We start from the raw sequence: 23916 nt of genomic DNA on the forward strand, positions 1-23916 counted from the left end.
TCTTTCCAGATATAACTCCAAAAGCACAATCCATGGAATAAATTATCATTAAGCTGAAATTCATTAAAATTAAAATCTTCTGCTTTATGAAAGACACTACTAAGGAAATGAGAAGACAAGCCACAAACTCAAAGAAAATATTTGCAAAAGATATATGTGATAAAGGATTGTTATCCCAAATACATACAGAATCTTCCAATAGCAACAACTGAATAAAAAAATGCACAAAATACCTGAACAGACACCTCACCAGAAAATACATACAGAGGGAAAGCAAGCATATGAAAAGATGCTCCACATCCTATGTCATCAGGGAAATGCAATTTAAAACAAGAATGAGATTCACTACACATATATTAGAACAAACACAATCCAAAGCACTAATGACAGCCAATGGTGTTAAGGATGTAGAGCAATATGAACTCTCATTAATTGCTAGTGGGAATATAGAATGGTTCTTGTCTTAAGAACCATTTGTTCTTAAATGGTGGACAGAAAGCAAGCAAGATATTTTTGTGTCTCTTCTTATAAGGGTACTAATCCCATCATGAGGGTCCTACCCTTATGCCATCATCTGAACATAATTATCTATCAAAAGCCCCACCTCTAAATACCATCACATTGGGGATTAGCCCTTCAGTGTATGAATTTTTGGGGGGACAAAGTTGAGTCCATAGCAGCTACTTGAGAAGACATTTGGCATTTTCCTAAGCATGCTGTTGTTACAATCCAACAATTGTGCTTTTTGGTATTTATCCAAATGATTTAAAAACTTATTTTCACACGAAATCCTGCACAAAGAAGTTTATAACAGTTTTATACACAATTGCCAAAACTTTGAAGTAATCAAAATGTCCTTCAAGATGAATGAGCAAATAAACTGTGGCTCATCCAGACAAAGGAATATTCTTCAGTACTGAAAAGAAGTGAACTCTCAAGCCAATGAAAAGACTTAGAGGAAACTTAAATGAATAATATTAAGTGAAAGACGGCCATTTGAAAATGCTGCATGCTGCATTATTCCAACTATATGATATTCTGGAAACCCCAGCATTATTTTACCTATGGTTTATTGTCCTTTCTCTTCCTCCCTCCCTACCACTTCTCCATTCACATCTGGAGACAAAACATCGTCTCTCCCATGAGGGATTTCTCAGAATTCTGGTCTTAGGTTTTCAGATATTTCATTTTTGAACTCACTTTTGTGTTATCTTTAGGCATGACTTCCAGGAAGAAGAAAAACAGGGGCCTATTATTATTATTATTATTATTTTTTTTTTTTTTTTTTGAGGCGGAGTCTCGCTCTGTCGCCCGGACTGGAGTGCAGTGGCCAGATCTCAGCTCACTGCAAGCTCCGCCTCCCGGGTTTCCGCCATTCTCCTGCCTCAGCCTCCCGAGTAGCTGGGACTACAGGCGCCCGCCACCTCGCCTAGCTAGTTTTTGTATTTTTAGTAGAGACGGGGTTTCACTGTATTAGCCAGGATGGTCTCGATCTCCTGACCTCGTGATCCGCCCGTCTCCACCTCCCAAAGTGCTGGGATTACAGGCTTGAGCCACCGCGCCCGGCCGGGGCCTATTATTTTTTATGCCATGTCTTCAGGAAATGAAAGTTTCTAAATTTGGTTTATTTTTAATGCTATTTAAATAAATTTTCTATTGTCAGTTTAATACCATCTACTACCAGATTGCTCCTCCTCATTTGAAAATTTTGCCCAGAACCAAATTTGTTACACTGTTCTTATTTTTTTAAGATGTTTTAGGACTTTAATGTTCTTTACATATTCAACATAAAATACTGACAATAGATAAACAATAGGGGAAAGATTTTCAGCAAAGTATCACTCTCGTCCTCAAACATTACAAAGAAAACAGTCAAGAGAACAAAGGATAAGGTAATTTAACAGAAATGCTTAGCTTAATGGCATAATTGAAAAACAACCAACCAATCAACTTTCTCTTCTACTTACGGAAAGAACAGTAAAAATAAATCAAGAACTTCTAGATCTTATTCATAAAACAGCTTAGAAAGAGGAAGGGGAAGACTGGGGAGGGGGTGAAACTATTACTAATGGAGTAACGCACAAGGTCAAGGATTTAATAAATTCTAAAAGTGTCTACATGTATCACTGATAACCATATTATTAGAAATATAAATGTATAGAAATATAAAGTATATGGTATTAAAAACAGACCTTGCTAATATAAACATATATAAAGTATGTCACTTCTCTTGTAATAACAGCATAAAGATCGATCTACAGTTTGCCCTTTGCCTGGTACTCTTAAACCACTCCTCCAATGGTCAATATTGACCTTGAATCAACAGCTGCTGAACCAAGGAGACCCCACAGATGTCTAGATTCAGCACCTAGAGGGCCCCACCTATGCTCTATGCTGGGTGTTCCCATGACTCCACAAATAATTAATTGCAACTTGCATTATTAAGTCCACAGGCAAGTTTGAAATCTAACTAGAAATAGTAGCAGCAAAGGCAAAACAAGTGGGAATTTGTTAGAAAAGCAACAAAATTTCTCAAAATGCTTCCAGTTCAAGTCAGAATTAAGGTGAACATTATGTCCCATCAGCTTTACAGAGCTGTAGATGTTTTGCTGTTGTTCTTTCAAGAAAGAAGAGTCTACAATAAACATGTTCATTTGAGAAAAATACTGTGTGTGTGGCTACTGTGTGTAGCCATCCCCAATTTACTTTAAACTTTGTATGTTGTTCAAGAACAGAGTTTATCCTGGATAGGATGTGTTCATAGCTGATGCATCTCCCAAAAATTTTTCGTGAAGGTGGCCAGTTTCTGAACATCTTCAATCATGACAGCATTATACTGAGAGGCCTGGATGCCTCCCACAGACCTATGCCTTTTCAAGGACAATATAATGAGTTCAAGAGCTTTCTCAAGAAATCTTTTTTCTAGAGCATCATCTCCTTTGACATTGCCAATGCAGAAAGGAATACTCAACTTGCTTCTATTTGGGGGCTCCACTGGACATACGTAGAATCCTTGAGAAGTATCAATAATCTCATAAATCATTTGAGATTTGAGATTTGATGGAACTAAGTTTCTCCATGGCCGTGGCACCTCCACTGTTTTTAATCCACTCAAGGACCAAGCCCATGATGTAGATGCTGAAACATAGAGGCCTGTTGTACAAGGAGCTGTTTCCAGCCTGCACCTTGTATTCCAGGACCGAGGGGCACTCTCGAAGGGCAAACTCCAGCAGGTTATCAGGGACAATCACCATGGTGACTGCAGCAGAGCCAACATTCTTCTGGGTACCAGCAAAAATCACATCAAACTTGGAAACATCCACTGGCTTGGACAGGAAGTTTGAGGACGTGTCACAAACCAGTACTGCTCCCTTGATATCGGGTATAAAGTCAAACTCCACACCATGCACCGTCTCATTTGCTCAATAGTACACATAGGAGGCAGCCAGGTTGAGGTTCCAGGTGCTTGGATCTGGAATTTTTGTGTAACTCCCAAGTTTAGGGTGAACAATATTTATAGTCCCAAACTTCTTGGCTTCTGCAGCCTTAGCTGATCAAGCTCCTGTCACCACGTAGTCCACACACCTTCCTGCTTTCAAGTCAGTCAGGTTTAAGGGGACAGGACTGAACTGGCCGGACCCACCGCCTTGCACAAAAATCACCTTATAGTTATCTGGAACGGCTAGCAATTCCCGCACAAGATTCTCTGTATTGTTAATAATCTTGGCAAAATCTGATGACCTGTGACTCATTTCAAGAACACTAATGCCAACTCCTTTGTAGTCTAATAATTCCTTTTGTATCTCTAACAACACTGAGTGCGGCAGCTTGGCAGGACCAGGCCCAAAGTTGACCACCTGCCTCGGGGAGTCCATAGTGAGTCGGCGGGGGCGGCGAGTCATCCAACGAGGACTGAACACGTGAATGGCTAGCGTTCCCTGCCACTGCGGTGAGAGTCTACACTGTTCTTATTTTTTCAGTTTCAGATATTTACCAACAGTGCTTCTCCAAGTGTTGGACAAATAGAATTTATTTGAACTTACAGATTTTGACGTGCTTGTTTACAACCATCTTTTCGATTTGAATGTCATTCTAGTTTATGGGGGAAGTATGAAATGAAAAGTATTCTTAAAAATGTTTTATTGGCTCATACCTGTAATCCCAGTACTCTGAGAGGTTGAGGTGGGCAAAACATTTGAGGTCAGGAGTCCGAGACCAGCCTGATCAACAGGGTGAAACCCTGTCTCTACTAAAAAAAAAAAAAAAAATAGCCAAGCGTGGTGGTGCATGCGTGTAGTCCCAATTACTGGGGAGGCTGAGGCAGGAGAATTGCTTGAACCTGGAAAGCAGAAGTTCCAGTGAGCTGAGATGGCTCCACTGCACTCCAGCCTAGGTAACAGGGCAAGACTCCGTCGCAAAAAAAAAAAAAAAAAAAAACCAACAACAACAAAAAAAGTTTTATTAATGCCACCTGCAAAATATACTTCTCATTCTTTTCTTTGTGTGATATGCATTTTTAGTTATCAAAATTTTATGAATTATATATGCAAAGATTGTGGTCTTCTTGTGTAGAAACCTAATGATCCTGTGACTTTGTTCAGAACTGTTGCAAACTGTTATGTATCATCATATCTCTCTGATAACAAAACACTTCTAGATTTCCCAAGGACTTTATTACTTACATATATACAGTGATAGTGACAGAAGCATCTACTTCATTGGCAGTTGTGAAGATTAAAAGTGATATTAGATTTAAAGTATACAACACTGTGTGCACAGGCTTAAAAATTAGTTATTTTTATCAGCATTTAACATTGCATTTTAAATTTGTTTTTCTTTAAAGTTAATAGATATATTTTACTGATCATAGAGAAAAACATGGTTTTCATATAGCTCCATATTAGGTTCAAATTATTGTGTATCCCTGCATTGTTTGCCTTTTCTATATTGAATACAAGATAAACTGTAAATAAGGATTTTGAACGAACTCTTTTTGAATACTGCCCAACATTTTTAATATTCTCTGTAATTTTCAAGAATCTACTTTCAAAATCATATTTAAAATTGTAGTTTCAGAATGAAGAATTCTACTCTCTTTCATGTTAAAAACAGTAGTGTCAATTAAAGCTCTATGTGGATTACAGACAAGTATGAAAAATATTAGGCGATGACAGGCATAGTTTAAGAAGCTTTCTATAATGCAGTATTGTTATACATTTTATTTTTTATCATTAACAATTAAAGTTTACCCATTTTCCCAGGAATGGGTTAATCAAAGACATCAAGTCATGCTGCTGACAGATTCAGTCCCACTAAAATATTTCAGTTTTTAAGAGTCAGAAAGAAATATGTTTGTTCTTATAAAGAAGAATAAAACAAATATTAGCAAAAGGTATCATAAACAAGGAAGGTCAGATATGATCCCTGCCAACTCCACTAAAATCCCTCACACAAATGACACATTGATTTCACAGAGGAATGACTGTCAAGTGGGTCAACATTATATTCACATTTATTGTACTGATGTCAGAGTTGCAAGCCAAGATTGTAAAAACAATTTTTTAAAGTGGCATATTTTATTTCATCTAAATATTTGTACACACACACACACCACACACACACAATATGTATTTCCCCCCCCTGGTGATTTCTCATGGCCAAATTCTCTTCAATCTGATGCCCTTCCGGCATTCTTAGACCTCCACACTCTTAAAGGCCATTGCATATGACTAGGAGCAAGGGACTACATCAGTGGCCAAACAGATGGTGAGGAATAGATAATTGGCCCACTTGAGAAGATGATGAGTTACTCAGACTATGGCTTTGTCAAGGGAAATGAAAAATAGATTACATCTGTTTTAACAATTAAATGATTTCTCAATCGCTTATTTCAAATAATATAATAAATAAAGGTTTTTGAAGATACTAAGAAGCTTACATATATTAATCTCTTAATTCTGATGATGGCTTTATGGGGATACCAATACTAGTATTCTTATTTTATAGATGAGAAATCTGAGACACTGAAAAATTAAGAAAGTCACCCAGGATCACTCAGAATATGAGGTAAGCCAAGAATCAAAACTAAGCAGATTTTCTCCAAAGTCATTAGATAACTAAATTATGTCTCTGCTTTGAGTTCTAGAATGTTTCCAAATATATTTGTAATTATGAAAGTAAAATATGGTCACTGAACACAATTTGGAAAACATAGAATGGTAAAAAGCAGACAACCAACTGTAACCCTCCCACCTAAAGGGAAGCATTTCAAACTGTTAGTAGATTTAACAGGGTTGCAATAATTTCTATACATTCTGCATTTTGATCTGTTTTCTTTCTTTAAAAATAAAACATTGTTTTCTTCAAACATTATATTGTAAGCATTTGACTTTAGCTATAGTTCTAATAGGTTAAGAGCATGCTGGTCATTAACTTTTTTTTTTTTTTTAACAAGAAAACCAGAACAACCTAAATATCAATGGATTTTCTAGGAACAATCAAAGAATTGAGATAGTAGAGTAAACTGGTACCCTGAAATCTGGAGACACTGCCCAAAAAATCACCGATCTCACAAAAAACATATCAGCTTACCTGGAATAGAAGATGCTGAAGCCATGAACTGATAGAAGCACCTAAAGAGTAATTTTAACAAATGGCTGGAAGTGGAGTGTGAAATAGCATGAGGAATAAACTCCTGCGGTTCGCAGTCTTTGAAGTCCCTAACATGTTTATGGGTTTTACCTCCAGTAAGTTCTCATGGTAAAGAATCAAGAAATTCCCTGGTGCTTCTGGTCTGGGGAGCAGTGGAGAAACCAACTTGAAATATACCCAGATCATTCACCATAAAAAAAACCTGGCTGGCAGGTAGGAGAAAAGACCTTATCAGATCGTTATCACACCTGGGAATAGGACAGTTATCTAACAAAGCATCCTCTGGCCTTTCTGTCTCACCAACTGGAGAAAGAAACACTTGTGAAGGTCACCACCAAGAGATGCAAGGTCACTAAAAGATTGATTTAATTATAATATTATAGAAAGCTTCCCTTCCCCCATAAAACCACCAAATCAATAAGGTTTCAGCTTAATAACTGTGGATTACAGTTGAAATAGCTGCAAGTCTCAGGTTTTAAGAAGTTCCTAAGAGAACACAAAAGTAACAGAGGAAAGAAAGTAGATGCTAGCAGAATTTAAAACTACTGACACCTACAGCTATAACAAAGATTAAACACAATACAACTCACAGTCAAATTAACAGAAAATCTCACAGTAAAGGTGTGTTTGCATCATTTCCTATTATCTGATACAAATATGCTCAACTTTCAACAAAAAAATTGTGAGACATTTAAAAAGTCAGGAAATGACAGTCTGAAGAGACAAAGCAAGCATCTGAATATGACTCAGAAGTAACACTGAAATTATCAGACACACATATGTAGGTATATTAATAATGGCCAATATGTTACAGGTAGAATTAGACAACATTCAAGGATAGATGAGTAATATAAGCAGAGAGATGGAAACTAAAAAAGGATCAGAAGAAAATGCTTGAAATAAAAAAACTAGTAACAATTAAAAATATATTTGATAGACTCATCAGCAGACTGGATATGGTTGAGGAAATAATTAGTGAGCTTGAGGATCCTTCAGCACAAATTCAAACTAAAATGCAAAGAGAAAATAGGATAAAGAAGCTGATTTCGAGATGCTGAACTCAAATGATCTTCCTTCTTCAGCCTCCCAAAGTGCTGAGATTATAGGTGTGAGCAACCATATTTGACCTTTTTTTTTTTTTTCTAATCTTGGTAAATCTAAATGGTATAACATGGTGATATAATCACCATTCCTTTAAATTTTATTTTATGGATTACTAACAATGTTACTAACACCATTACTGATATATAGTGATTATTTTTTGTTCTAAGGCTTTAACTGTATTAAATTCATTTAATTTCCTTATCTGTATTAACTCATTTATTTCTCATATAGCTCTGAAGAAGGTAGTATTAATATGTTCATTTGTGGATAAGGTAATAGTCACAAAAAGTGACTAAATAACTTTGTTCTCACAACAGGGACCACTAGAGTTGACGTTTATTTGAACATGACCATTATTATTATAGAGTTCATACTATTAACCTCAATGTTTGAGTACTTCTCTGCTTGAGATGAAACATATTATTTTGTGTAGTCATTCCTGATTGAAATGTATTTTCATGGTTTAGTTCTTTACTGCAGCATAGAATCTTTTAATTAAAAAAACTAAATCTGGAAAATACTTGAATATGACATGAATAAATAAATTTATCATGAATGATTGAATGTGGCAGTCATTATTTACAATGTCTTTTTATTCGAAGCTATTTATGGAATTTTATGATAAATGACATTTTGATTTTTATAGATAAATCTACCTTTCATTTAGTTGATTTTCTGACTTTGATATTCAGCTTTGAAAAGGTGATCTCCTGTAGTCCCAGCCACTTGGGAAGCCGAGGTGGAAGATCTGTTGACCTAGGAATTTGAGTCCAACCTGGGCAACATAGTGAGACTCATCTCAAAACAAAACAAAACAAGGTGATCCCCATCTCCATTACTATATAATTAAAATGAGATGTTTCTTAACAGGCAAGTACTCTTTATCCACAAGCTTCTTCTTAGTGTTTCTTCACTTCATTTTAACTGTGTATTCTGAATGTCATGAATTATTTTGTTGATATTGTATAAGGTTCTCCAAAGAAACAAAACTATTAGTATATAGATATAGAAGATTTATTATGGAAATTAACTCACACAATTATAGAGGCTGACAAGTCCCACAATCTGTCACATGGATGCTAGAAACTAGCGAAAACTGGTGAACTAGGAAAGCAAATGTAATTCAGTCCAAAGCTGAAGACCTGGAAACATGGCGGGGATGGGGAGAACTCCTGTAAGTTCCCCTGCCCCGGAGTCTAAAGGCCTGAGATCCAGGATTTCCACTGCCTGAGGGGAAGATATGTGTCCCAGCTCAAGGAAAGATGCAGAAAATTTGTCCTTCTTCAACCTTTTTGCTCTATTCAGGGCCCCAATTAATTGGACAATGCCTGGCCACACTGGGAAGAGTAAATCTTCTTTACTGATCCGAATGGCAATTTCTTTCAGAAAGACATGCCCAGAAGTATTTTTAGCCAGTTATCTGAGCATCCCTTAGCCCCATCAAGTTGACAAATAAAATTAATCTTCTCAGATATATACTAAGACAATACGCCATCTTATAGTCTAATTGTGTCATTTTAGTGGACTTTCATTGTGAACACTTGTTCTTTTGATAAGCATAACTTATTTATTCCAGCTCTTATTTTTCACTCTGAACTAATCAAGCTAATAGAAACCACAATTCCTAGTACGTGTCATTGGTAATTATTAGTGAGCATGTGAGTATCTGGAGCTATCTATGTCATTGTACTTTTGAGTGACCAATGCTCTGAAATGTCATTTATGCATTTATTTAACACATATTACTTGGGTCTTTACTATGTGCTAAGAGGGTGAGCAAATTTTCTGTAAATGGACAGACAGTAAATATTTCAGACTTTGTGGACCACACACATTTTGTTTTCTGTAGTGTCCTCCCCCTTGTCTTCCTCCTCCTACTTCTTCTTCCCCCAATTTTTCTACAACCCTTTGAAAAAGTGAGAACTGTTATTAGTTCCAAAGCCATACATAGGCCGTTTGTTGATTCCTGTTGGTATCAGAGTTTCAGTGGTGGGTGATGGCTGATGCTGATAATGTCTACACATTGACAGAACTCACAAAATTTACACCTGATTGAAAAGGATTCTAAAGGAATACAGGCCACTATAATGCAACCTATGAGTTGGGAGATTCAGGGAAGACCATTCAGTAACATTGAACGGAGACTCAAAGTGCACCTGTGAATTACTATCTTGTCCTATGAGTGTTAAATTTGCAGTCTCTTGAAAACTGTAGATCTTAGGAAGACAAGGTCGTCATGAACCTGCACCACTGTATCTTCAGATCCTAGCTCTGTGCCATTAAGGAATATATAAATAGTTGCTGAATAGATAAAGATCAGAGTTTGAACAAAACTAGGGTGGAAAAGATATGTCTCAGGGTCCCTTCCCATTTCTCATTTGAATGCAAGGTAGACAGCAGCTTGCTCTTTTGGTTGGTAGAGAACCTATCTGAGACTGTGTGGGAAGTTTGATCACTATCATTTTGTTGGCGTGCACTCTATTTCATAAGGTGAAGTAGGGATAAGCTTAAGGTGAAGACTGGGTAGTGATTTACCAATCAACTGTCACTTTTTAATTAATTAGAAAGTTCTTTGAGATTCTGACAAGAGGCTGTCATTCTCCACTTTTCATGGGTTATTTTAAAATTTTATCCATGTCTATGCCTTTCTAAGTATTTTAGGGAGAGGTGAAAAATTCACCATCTGAGTTTTGTAGGTAAATTAGAAATGGAAACACAGATTTTAGAGGCAAATAAGTCTTTATCCCAAATTTAATGTATATACTTCACATCTTTAATGAAGGATAAAGTGGAAAGTGGTATTCACATGACGCATGGGGTTTACCTGGGTTTGGCAAAGTTAGAAAGCAGGTAACTTGACTTTAAGTGCTTTCTCTCTTGGGGTTCCTCTGCCTTAATCTTTATGGGTGACTAAGTTTTATCTCCTGATTTCATAGATGTTCAAGTTTTATAAAAAATTATAGGTATATTTTATTTTTAGGTAAAATTTAAAACTTAGAAGTCTTCATCATCTTCACTAGAACCTCATACTGAACTACTGAGACTGTACCTTGAAAATAGATCTCCATTTCTTTTGCTGTGACTTTTGTCTAAAATACCATCTCTGATCCCTACGACTGCTGTAATAGCTTTCTGACTATTGTACTTCCATCCATGTTTTTCCGCTATGGTTTTCTTGTGATTTGCATCCTGGGTTATAATTCAGAAATTCAAATCTGATCATGCTAGGAACTTACTTAAAACCCTTCAGTAACGTTCCATAGCTGAGAAGGCTTTCCTTAGCATAAACTGTCCAAAAGTAGCAGTTGGAGCTAACTGCTGCCTACTGGCCTAGCTGCATCCTAAACCAGAAACTTTAGCTTTTCATATCAACTAGATTGGCCTTATTTCTATACCAGAAATCACATAGTCCTTTCCCACCTCCAAGCTCTCAAAAATCCTGAAAGCCATACTTTCATAATACTTCCCAAGCACTAAGTTACTTAATCTCCATTTTCAAGTCAATATGAAATGTCTTTTTATCCAGGGAGATGCTCGTGATTCTCTTGCATTTGTTAGATTTCTCCATTGACCAGGACTCATAGAACCCCGTTACTCTCTTCCTTAATAATTGTCAGAAATATAAAAATAGAGAGCTCAACGTGAAGCTAAAGAAGAGAGAAAGAAGAAAACTGTTGGAGATATGTTAATAATTACAATTAGCAAGCAAAAATATCTTTTAAAATTACTTTAGGAAATTGGAATTAAGAAATGGGTAAGACTATTTGTGTCGTGTGTTCATTTGTGTATGCATGTGCTTTTACATTTAAAAAATATCTTACATGTAGTTTTCCCAATTACCATATATTACTTTTAGAATCAAACGACCAGTAGTTGTTTTTGTTTGTCTTGTCAATCAGAAGGTATGCTTAAAGAGTTCAGAAACTGTTATTTTTATTCTAAGGACACTTGTAATTTTAGCACAGTGTTTTGAACTAAGTTGTCCCTTTTATATACTTGGTAAATATAATGAAGAAAGAAACTAAAAAGAAGTATTTAATAAATAAATAAATTTAATGCCTTTGCCATACTCCCATGTGGCTTAATTAAAATTTATTTTTCTTCTTTTTTTTTAGTTCTGTAGGGCCTTGCTTTTCTAGATAAAAATATAGTGATAAATTCACCCACCAAATTTTCTAAAGCTGTTTCTCCTCAAGTAACATGCCTTTAAATAGGTTTATTTTCAAGACAAGGCCTTAAGAAGTGGGAAACCAGGGTAGTGGTGAAATAGCAGGAACAACATTTTATGTGTAAGAGTCAATTTTAATACTCCGTTCATACTATATAGAGATTAGCTTGTTCTAATACAATATGTATCAAAACCCAGTGTCAGATTCTTAGACTCCAAGGAGCAGAATTGACTCTACATGATTTTAAATTTCAAGCAGCATTTCTGAGATTGAAAAAAAAAAAAAAAACTCTCAGTAGATATTTCTTCTCTATAATTCTTTAATTATATTGAAGGAATATTCTCAAAATACAGTATCTACCCAGTTTAAAAAAATAAAACATTTCTCTAACTAGGAAAGTAGTGTCACTAGGGACTTCAATAATCTATCTGAAGTACATATAGCAACATCTGGACTATTTGCAATCTATTAGCCCTGGATCCAAAATAGCTTTTCTATTCCTAAGTTCTGTGCATTTCCTTACAGCTCTGAGGATTATGCTGAAAAACAAGTGCCAATTTTTTTAAGGAAATAAATTTAAATAATCATGGAGAATTAATTTCTCTTCAACCCAGCTAATTTTCTCCTCCTCCTGCTGCTGCCATGGTCATTTTTACTAGATAATGTAGATATGGGTGTAATATCATGAACTAAAAAGTGGACATAATTGCAGATTTGGGGCAAAAATGTGTTTGCGTTGGGGTGGTGATAACAAACAATGTGATATTCTCATTTTCTCAGTCTTGAGAAGTCAAATGTCTCTGTAGGATACAATGTTCAAGGTAATGTTTTCCTGTAAAGAAAGAAAAATGCTAATGTCTACAATTGTATTGATAGAAAGTATATTTCAGATGTTATGTAAAATTAATTTTTAGGAACCAATTTATACTTATTGTAACTGTATTATACCGAGAACTAAGCTAAGGCAAGTGTTTGACAGGGGAAGAAAAGTGTTTATTTAAATATTTTTTTTTGTTTTGTTTTGTTCTGGTTTTGGTGTGTTTGCCAAAGTTCTGTGTTAATGAAACAAGCTAAAAAAAATATGTAGAAGGGTCAATGAAATAAAAAGTAGCATATTTAATTTATATTTGAATTTAAACCTATGGCTTTTAAACTTAGGGAAATCACAGACTTTTCTGATGATCTAAAGTAAAACATAAATATTATCCATAGGAAAAAATGCAAATGCAAATAAAAACAGCACATATAAATTTCTACTACAATCCTTTAACTTCCCTTGATCCTCCCTTCCACAACACCTCCCACCCCTGTCCTTCCATCTAGGCCAAGGATTCTGGTGAACCTTGCCTTAGATCATGATCCCTTCCATGACTCCAGGTAGCAAGTGTTATTGGCATATAAATAATATTATGCAGAGAAATAATAGTAAGGCCAAAAAAAACATACACAGCAAAATTAGATTAAGAAGAGTGAAAACATCCTGAAACCAACATCTGTACTGTTTAATTAAAGATGATTTTTGGAGGTTGCTGGAGCTGGGGGATGGAGGAAATGGGAGACACTGGTCCAAGGATACAAAGTGAAATTTTAAAATGAGATGATTTTTCATTTCCATCTTTAAACTCTTCATTAAAAAGTTAAAATCCAAAATAAATGCATATAATTTTATTTCTCACTTAATTAAAATAGACCCAACTTGTGAAGTTTATTTTTTTAATGTATGGCGAAAATGGCTTTTCTTCCTAGTACTTATTTTTGGTAATAGAAACACTAGACTGTGAATTCCTTTGGGGTAAGAACAATGTCTCATTTTCTTCTTTATATTTAGCACCTTGTAAAGGATCCACCATACTTTACAAGGGAAGTAAATATTTGCGAAGGGAGGGACCAATGGAGGAACAAAAATAGGAGAAATGAAGAAATTTAAGAAGTGAATAGGAAACAAACAAAGGAATGAATAAAGGACTGAAAAAAAAAAAGCAGCAATATAGCTAATTACCAACTTATTTATCAATGTACCACAAAGATCTCCTTCTTTCTGGCTTTGAATTCTTCCTACTGAAATGACAACTTTCTTAGTAGTATAAATATGTGAAAAAGTTGCAGAAGAAATAAGATTTTATGCTAAAGAGAGCTTTCTCAAACTCAGTCAGGCTCTGTTAGACTCTTTATGGTACTGTGAATAAGGCATGATACTTTGGGCACTGGAAAAAACATATTGAAAATGCCCCAGTTTGTGCTTCCCTGTCTCTCTCCCTTCTGTCTGCTGCTTTCGTAATTTCCCATATTCAAACCCTTCACTTCAATATTCTAAAATCATCTCTTTCTGCTCATCAGTCCATTAACTTTACTCTCCCTTTCCTTCACAGTTGATCCTTATTTATCATGGAAATGGACCTTCTCACCTACATTACTGGCGATTGAGTCATAAAAAGGTAAAGCATTTGCACTGTAAAAGAAATGTTGCTAAATCAAAGGGTTTTAATTCTAGCAAAGAGATGATGTGTAACTGTGTGGCATCTATAATCTTTTATTGAGAAATATTTACTCAATAGTCCAATGTTCCTAAAAATCACATAGTTCAGCCTATCCTTTCTTTGCTTTTGCACTTGACTGTGTCTTCACTAGTCTGGGTCTGTAGTAAAAGGAAGTAGTAACAGTTGGGAGGCTCTAAGGAATCCCACCAGGCTTCAAGGAGTACTGAGAAAGATTAAGTTCCCCTACTGAAATTTCTAGTTTTAGATTGTCTTATGTGACAGACCATCTTGCTGCCAAGATGACATGCTGCCAGTTGATAATGGATACCACTTACACAATGGATTAGTCTAACGAAAAAGGAAGAGGTTAACTGCCAGAAAAATCCAGATTTGAATTCTAGAACTACTTCATCCAGGTTTAGTGGCTTTTCTAACTTTGCTGAACCCTTGAAATGTTCTGATAGTAATAATAACTAAAAAGCCTTGTAAAGATTTAATGAGACTGAATATGTAAAGCACAGTGTGACATATATACCTTCTAAGTGCCCAGAAAATGTGGATTTCCATCTCTTTTCCAACTTACTTTTATTAGGCTTGTATTACTAGGAAGGAAAGGACATAGTTTAATTGTTAAACTCAGATAAATATATGATAATAAATACATAAGTATAGGTCATAAATACATGTTAAAATATAGGACTGTATTGTTAGAGTTTCTCTTACTCCCAATAACATCATTTTTCAAGTATTTGTGACATGTTCTTAAATGTCATTTGACTACTTGACTTTGATAGCCATGTAGTATTTCATTTTAGCAAAAACCATAAATAAAATTTTTAATTCTGTATTTTTTCTATTTTTGTTTTACATATTCCGTCTTACCATTAAAGAAACAATGAACTAAAATAATATATGTAAAATTTTGTATCTCACATGACACTTGATATGCTTTGGCTCTGTGTCCCCACCCAACTTTCTCCTTGACTTGTAATAATCCCTATATGTCATGGGAGGGACCCTGTGGGAGTTAATTGAATCATGGGGGTAGGTTTTTCCCATGCTGTTCTTATGACAGTGAATAAGTCTTGTGAGATCTGATGGTTTTATCCTGCACACTCTCTCTTGCCTGTCACCATGTGAGACATGAGTTTGCTCCTCCTTCACCTTCTGCTATAAGTATGAGGCCTCCTCAGCCATGTGGAACTGTGAGTCAATTAAACCTCCTTCCTTTAGAAATTACCCAGTCTTGGGTAAGTCTGTATTAGCAGAGAATAGGCTAATACAGTAAATTGGTACTAGGTAGTGAGATGCTGCTGTAAAGATACCTGAAAATATGGAAACACCTTTGGAATTGGGTGACAGGCAGAAGCTGGAACAGTTTGGAATGCTCAGAAGAAAACAGGAAGATGTGGAAAAGTTTAGAACTTCCTAGAGATTTGGAGGACTCAGAAGACAGGAAGATGTGGGAAAATGTGGAACTTCCTAGAGACTTGTTGAATGGTTTTTACCAAAATGTTGAAAGTGACATAGAGAATAAATTCCAGGCTGAGGTGGTCTCAGACAGAGGTGGAGAACTTGTTGGGAACTGGAACAAAGGTGACTCTTACTATTATGTTAGCAAACAGACTGGCGGCATTTTGCCTCTGCCCTAGAGATTTGTGGAACATTGAACTTAAGAGATGATTTAGGGTGTCTGGCAGAAGAAATGTATAAGCAGCAAAGTGTTCAAGAAGTGACTTGGGTGCTGTTAAAAGCATTCAGTTTTACGTATTCACAAAGATGCATTTTAAAATTAGATCTTATGTTTAAAAGGGAAGCAGAGCACAGAAGTTCAAAATATTTGCGGCCTGCCAATGTGATAAAAAAGTAAAACCTATTTTCTGAGGAGGAATTCAATCTGGCTGCAGAAATTTGCATAAGTAATTAGGAGCCAAATGTTAATCACTAAAACAGCGGAGAAAATGTCTCCAGAGAAGGTCAAAGACCTTTATGGCAGCCCTTCCCGTAACAGACCTAGAGACCTAAAAGGAAAAAAATAATTTATTGGGCTGGGCCCAGGGCCGCCCTGCTGTGTGCAGCATAGGGACTTGGTGCTCTGTGTCCAAGCTGCTCCAGCCATGGCTAAAATGTACCAAGGTGCAGCTCAGTCCATGACTTCAGGGAGTGCAAGCCCCAAGCCTTGATGTCTTCCACGTGGGTGTTGGGCCTGCAGGTACACACAAGACAAGAGCTGAGCTTTGGGAATCTCCACCTGGATATCATAGGTGTATGGAAATACCTGGATGTCCAGGCAAAAGTCTGCAGCAGTGGTGAAGTCCACATAGAGAACCTCTGCTAAAGCAGTGCAAGGGGAAATGCAGGGTTAGAGCCCCCACACAGAGTCCCCATTGGGGCACTGCCTAGTGGAGCTGTGGGAAGAGGGCTATCATCCTCTAGACCCCAGAGTGGTAGATCCATCAACAGCTTACATCATGCATCTAAAAATGCTGCAGATAATCAACAAAAGCCTGTAAAAGCAGCTGGGAATGAGGCTTGTACCCTGCAATGCACAGGGGTGGAGCTGCCCAAGGCCATGGGAACCCAACTCTTGCATCAGTGTGACCTAGATGTGAGACCTATAGTCAAAGGAGATCATTTTGGAGCTTTAAGATTTGGCTGCCCCACTGGATTTCAGACGTGTGTGGGGCATATAACACCTTTGTTTTGGCCAGTTTCTTCCATTTGGGAGAAATTGACCCAATGCCTCTACCCCCAATTATATCTAGAAAGTAACTAACTTGCTTTTGATTTTACAGGCTCATAGGCAGAAAGTACTTTGTCTCAGATGAGACTTTGGATTTAGATATTTGAGTTAATGCTGACATGAGTTAAGACTGTGGGGGACTTTTGGAAGGCATGATTGGTTTTGAAATGTGAGGACATGAGATTTGGGAGAGGCCATGGGTGGAATGATATGTTTTGGTTCAATATCCCCACCCAAATCTCACCTTGACTTGTAATAATCCCCAGAGGTCATGGGAGGGATGTGGTAGGAAATAGTTAAATCATAGGGACAGGTTTTTCTCTTACTGTTCTCATGATAATTCTTATGAGATCTGCTGGTTTTATAAAGGGAAGTTTTCCTGCACATGCACTCTTGCCTGCCACCATGTAAGACATGACTTTTCTCCCCATATGCCTTCGGCCATGACTGTGAGGCCTCCCCAACCATGTGGAACTGTGAGTCAATTAAACTTCTTTCTTATATAAATTACCCAATCTCAGATACATCTTTATTAGCTGCATGAGAACAGACTAAGAAAACACTTTTAGAGTAGAAAGTCTCAGCACAGTTATATATATTTTTAAGGCTCTTATAATTAAGTTTTTTCTTTTTCTTTCTCTCTCTCTCTCTCTCTTCCTTTTTTTTAATGTTTATTTTGAGTTCAGAGGTACATGTGCAAGTTTGTTATTTAGGTAAACTTTTATCATGGGGATTTGTTGTACAGATTATTTCATCACCCAAGTATTAAGCTTAGTACCCATTAGTTATTTTTCCTGATCCCTTCCATCCTCTCACCCTCTACTTCATGGTAGGCCCCAATGTCTGTTCCTCTGTGTGTGTCCATGTTTTCTTATCATGTAGCTCTCGAGTATAAGTGAGAATTTGTGGTATCTAGTTTTCTTTTGCTGCATTAGTTTGCTAAGGATAATGGCCTCCAGCTCCATTCATGTGCCTGCAAAGGTCATAATCTCATTTTCTGTGATGGTTGCATAGTTTTATATGGTGTACATATGCCACATTTTTAAAATTCAGTCTATCTTTGATATGTATGTAGGTTGATTCCATGTATTTGTTATTGTGATTAGTGCTGCAATGAACATATGCATGCATGTGTCTTTATGACAGAATGATTTATATTTCTTTGGAATTACTGGATCAAATGTAGTTCTGCTAGCAGGTCTTTTAGGTCTTTTTAGGTTTTTTTAGGTCTTTGATAAATTGTCAGCCAGGTGTGCTGGCTTATGCCTGTAATCCCAGCACTTTGGGAGGCTAAGGTGGGAGGATCATTTGAGGTCAGGAGTTTGAGGCCAGCTTGGCCAACATGGTGAAACCACGTCTCTACAAAAAATACAGAAATTAGCCAGGCATGATGGTGGGTGCCTGTAATCACAGCTACTTTTGGAGGCTAAGGCAGGAGAATTGCTAGAATCTGGGAGGCAGAGGTTGCTGTGAGCTGAGATCACACCATTGCACTCCAGGTTGGATGACAGCGCAAGACTCCATCTCAAAAAAAAAAAAAAAAAAAAAAAAATTAATTGCCACACTGTTTTTCACAATGATTGAATTAATTTGCACTCCCACCAACAGTGTACAAGGATTCATTTTTCCCAGCAATCTCATCAGCATGCATTTTTATTTAATATTATTTTTTCTATAGTTTTTGGGGAACAGGTGTATTTTTGTTACATGATTAAGTTCCTTACTGGTGATTTCTGAGATTTTGGTGCACCCATCCTCCAAGCAGTGTTCATTGTATCCAGTACGTAGTCTTTTATCCCTCACCCACCTCTCACCCTTTCCCCTGAATACCCCCAAAATCTGTTATATCATTCTTTGTCTTCTCAAAATTTAGCTCCTATTTGTAAGTGAGAACATACAATATTTGGGTTTTCATTCCTGAATTATTTCATATAGAATAATGATTCCCAACTCCATCCAGGCTGCTCCAGATGCCATTATTTTGTTCCTTTTTATGGCTGAGGAGTATTACATGGTGTATATATACCACATTTTCTTTATCTACTTGTTGGTTGATGGGCATTTAGCCTGGTTTTATATTTTTGCAACTCAAATTTTGCTGCTGTAAACATGTGTGTGCAAGTGTTTTTTTCATATAATGATATATTTTCCTTTGGGGAGATAACCAACAGTGAAATTGCTGGGTGGAATGGTAGCTCTACTTTGAGAACTACTTTTCGTTAGTTCTACTTTTCATTAATTTTTATTTTAGGGTTGGGGGTACATGTGAAAGTTTGTTACATAGATTAAAAAAAAGGGTCGTGAGGATTTGTTGTACATATTATTATATCACCAAGGTATTAAACTCACTCTCAGGTCACAGCACAATAAAAATAGAAGTCAACAGGAGGTTGGCCAGTCATTTTTTCTGCTTCTCTCCCTTCTCCCACTATCCCTCATCAAGTGGACCCCAGTGTCTGTAGTTTCCTTTTTTTCTATTTATAACTTCTTATCATTTAGCTCCCACTTATAAGAACATGTGGTATTTGGTTTTCTGTTCCTGCACTAAGGATGATAGCCTCCAGCTCCATCCATGTTCCCACAAAAGGCATGATGTCATTCTTTTTTTATGGCTGTGTAATATTTCATGGTACATATGTACCACATTTATTTTTATCCAGGCTGTCGTGGATGGGCATTTAGGTTTATTCAATGTCTTTGCTATTGTGAACTGTGCTGAAATAAACATTCATGTACATGTGTCTTTAGGGTAGAATTTTTTTTATTTCTCAGTATATAACCAGTAATGGGATTGCTGGGTCAAATGGTAGTTCTGCTTTTAGCTATTTGAGGAATCACCATACTGCTTTTCACAATGTTTGAACTAATTTACATTTTCACCAATAGTGTATAAGTGTTCCCTTTTCTCCTCAACCTCACCAGCATCTATTTTTTTTGTTTGTTTTTTGATAGCCATTCTGACTGGTATAAGATAGTATCTCATAGTGTTTTTTATTTGCATTTCTCTAATGATCAGTGATATAGAGCTTTTCTCATTTGCTTGTTGGCTGCATGTATGTCTTCTTTTGAGAAGTGTCTATTCATGCTCTTTGCCTACTTTTTAATGGGGTTGTTTGTTTTTCTCTCGTAAATTTGTTTAAGTTCCTTAGAGATGCTGGATATTAGACCTTTGTCAGATGCATAGTTTGCAAGTATTTTCTCCCATTCTGTATGTTGTCTGTTTCTCTGTTGACAGCTTATTTTGCTGTGTGGAAGTTCTTTAATTAGATCCCACTTGCCAATGTTTGCTTTTGTTGTGGTTGCTTTTTGTGTCCTTGTCATAAAATCTTCTCCTGTTCCTAGATCCAGGATGGTATTGCATAGATTATCTTTCAAGGTTTTTATAGTTTTGGGTTTTACTTTTAAGTCCTTAATCTATCTTGAGTTGATTTTTTGTATATGTTATAAAGAAGAGGTCCAGTGTGAATCTTCTGCACATGGCTAACCAGTTATCCCAGCACCATTTATTGAATAGGGAGACTTTTCCCTGTTGCTTATTTTTGTCAGCTTTGTAAAAGATAAGATAGTTATAGATACGCAGGCTTATATCTTGGCTCTTTATTCTGTTACATTGGTCTATGTGCCTGTTTTTGTAGCACTACCATGCTGTTTTGGTCACTGTAGCCTTGCAGTATATAGTTTGAAGTCAGGTAATGTGATCCCGTCAGCTTTGTTCTTTTTGCTTAGAATTGCCTTGGCGATTTGGGCTGCATTTTGGTTCCATGTAAATTTTGAAATTTTTTTTCTAATTCTGTGAAGAATGTCATTCGTAGTTTGATAGGACTAGCATTGAATCCATAAATTGCTTTGGGGAGTATAACCATTTCAATGATATTGATTCTTTCTATTCTTGAGTATGGAGTATTTGCCATTTGTTTGTATCTTCTCTGATTTTTTTGAACAGTGTTTTGTAATTCTAATTATAGTGATATTTAACCTCCCTACTTAGCTGTATTCATAGGTATTTTATTATTTTTGTGGCAGTTGTGAATGGGATGCCTTTCTCATTGGGCATTTGGTTTGTCTTTTATTAGTGTCTAGGAATGCTTGTGATTTTTGTACATTGATTTTTTTATCCTGCAGATTTGCTGAAGTAATTTATTAGCTGAAGGAGCTTTTGGCCAAGGACTATTGGGTTTTCTAGATAAAGAATCATATTGCCTGCAAACAGAAATAGTGTGACTTTCTCTTTTCTTGTTTAGGTGCCCTTTATTTTCTTCTCTTGCCTGATTGCTCTGGTTATTACTTTCAATACTATGTTGAATAGAAGTAGTGAGAGGGCACATCCTTTGCTGGTTTTCAAGGGGAATACTTCTGGCTTTTGCTCATTCAGTATAATGTTGGCTGTGGGTTTGTCATAGATGACTCTTATTATTTTGAGGTATGTTCCTTCAATACCTAGTTTATTCAGAGTACTCAACATGAAGGGATGCTGAATTTTGCCAACGGCCTTTTCTGCATCTACTGAGACAATTTTGTATTTTTTGTCTTTAGTTCTGTTCATGTGATGAGCCACATTTATTGATTCGTGTATGTTGAACCAACCTTGCATCCCAGGATGAAGCCTACTAGACCATGGTGGGTAGTATTTTGGATATTCTGCTAGATTTAGTTTGCCAATATATTGTTGAGGATTTTTGCATTGATATTCATTGAGGATATTGGCCTGAACTTTTTTGTTGTTGCGTCTCTCTCAGGTTGTGGTATCAAGGTGATGCTGGCCTCACAGGACGAATTGGGGAGAAGTCACTCCTCCCCAGTTTTTTTGAATAGTTTTTGCAGGAATGGTAGCAGCAATCTTTGTATATCTGGTAGAATTTGGCTGTGAATCTGTCAGGTCCTGGGATTTTTTTGGTTTGTAGGCTATTTATTACTGATTTGATGTTAAAGTTTGTTATTTATCTATCCAAGGAATAAATTTCTTTTTGGCTCAGTCTTGGGAAGGTGTATGTGTCCAGGAATTTATCTATCTCTTCGAAGTGTTCTAGTTTGTGTGCATAGAGGTGTTCATAGGAGTTTCTGATGGTTGTTTTTATATCTGTGGGGTCAGTAGTAATATTCTCTTCATCATTTCTAATTGTGTTTATTTTGAACTTCTCTTTTCTTCTTAATTAATCTAGCTAGTGGCCTATGTATTTAGTTGATTTTTTAAAAATCAACTCCTAGATTCATTGATCTTTTGAATGATTTTTTTTTGTCTTAATTTCCTTCAGTTCAGCTCTGATTTTTGTTGTTTCTTATCTTTTCCTAGCCTTAGGATTGATATATTCTTGCTTCTCTAATTCTTTCAGTTGTGAAGTTAGGTTGTCAAATTGAAATATTTCTAACTTTTTGATGTGGGTATTTAGTTCTATTAGTTTCCCTCTTAATATTGCCTTAGCTGTGTCTGAGAGATTCTGGTCCATTGTATTTTTGTTCTAATTCATTTCAAGAAACTTCTTGATTTTTGCCTTAATTTCATTATTTACCCAAAAGTCATTCAGAAGCATGGTTTTTAATTTCCATGTACTTATATGGTTTTGAGCAATTTTCATCATGTTGACTTCTATTTACATTGTGCTGTGGTCTGAGAGTATGTTTGGTATGATTTCAGTTCTTTTACATTTGTTGAAGATTGTTTTATGCCAAATTATGTGGTCAATTTTAGAATATATGCCATATGGTTATGAGAAGAATTTATATTCCATTGTTTTTGGGAGGAAACTTTTGTAAAGGTTTATAAGATCCGTTTGGTCCAATGCTGAGCTTAGGTCCTGAATATCTTTGTTAATTCTCTGCCTCTGTGATCTGTCTTATATTGACAGTGGAGTGTTGAAGTCTCCCACTATTACTGTGTGGGAGTCTGTGTCTCTTTGAATGTCTCTAAGAGCTGGCTTTATTAATCGGTGCTCCTATGTTGGGTGCACATATATTTAGGACAGTTATGTCTTCTTGTTGAATTAAACCGTTTACTAATATGTAATTCCCCTCTTTGTCTTTGTTGATCATTGTTGGTTTGAAATCTGTTATGTCTGAAATTAGGATTGCAACCCCTGCTTTTTTCTCCTTTCCACTTGCTTGGTAGATTTTTCTTCATCACTTTGTTTTGAGCCCATGAGGGTCATTACATGTGAGATGGGTCTCTTAAAGACAGTATACCATTGGGTCTTGCTTTTTTTAATCCAGCTTGCCACTCTGTACCTTTTAAGTGGGGCATTTAGTCCATTTACATTTAACGTTAGTATCGATATGTGTGGATTTGATTCTCTCATTGTGCTGTTATATGGTTATTATGTTTGCTTGTTTGTGTGGTTGCTTTACGGTGACACTGGTCTTTGTGTTAAATTGTGTTTTGTTTTTTGTTTGTTTGTTTTTGTCCTAGCTGGTAGCAGTCTTTCTATTCTATTTTAATGCTCTTTTCAAGATCTCTTGTAAGGCAGATCTGGTGGTAATGAAGTCCCTAAACATTTGCTAATCTGAGAAGAATCTTATTTCTACTTCATTTAGGGAGCTTAATTTGTCTGAATATAAAATTCTTGATTAATTTTTTTTTCTTTAAGAATGTTAAATATAGGCTTCCAATCTATTCTGGCTTTAGTGTTGTAGCTAAGAGGTCTGCTGTTAGTCTGATGGGGATCCCTTTGTAGGTGACCTGTCCTTTCTCTCTAGCTGCCTTTAACATAATCTTTTTATTTTGACCTTTCAAAATCTGATGATTATGTATCTTGGGGATGACCTTGTGTAGAATCTTGCA

The 23916-nt window shown here is 36.2% G+C and overlaps 1 pseudogene across 1 annotated transcript; it reads right to left on the reverse strand.

The window, feature by feature from the left end:
- Positions 1-2758: 2758 nt before the first annotated feature.
- LOC117062088 lies at positions 2759-4248 on the reverse strand (annotated as a pseudogene). The gene has a single exon (XR_004428209.1). The product of XR_004428209.1 is annotated as a phosphoserine aminotransferase-like (transcript).
- Between the last annotated feature and the right edge of the window lie 19668 nt (positions 4249-23916).

This window comes from Trachypithecus francoisi, unplaced genomic scaffold (assembly GCF_009764315.1).
Source record: "Trachypithecus francoisi isolate TF-2019V2 unplaced genomic scaffold, Tfra_2.0 Lachesis_group17, whole genome shotgun sequence".
Lineage (NCBI taxonomy): Eukaryota > Metazoa > Chordata > Mammalia > Primates > Cercopithecidae > Trachypithecus > Trachypithecus francoisi.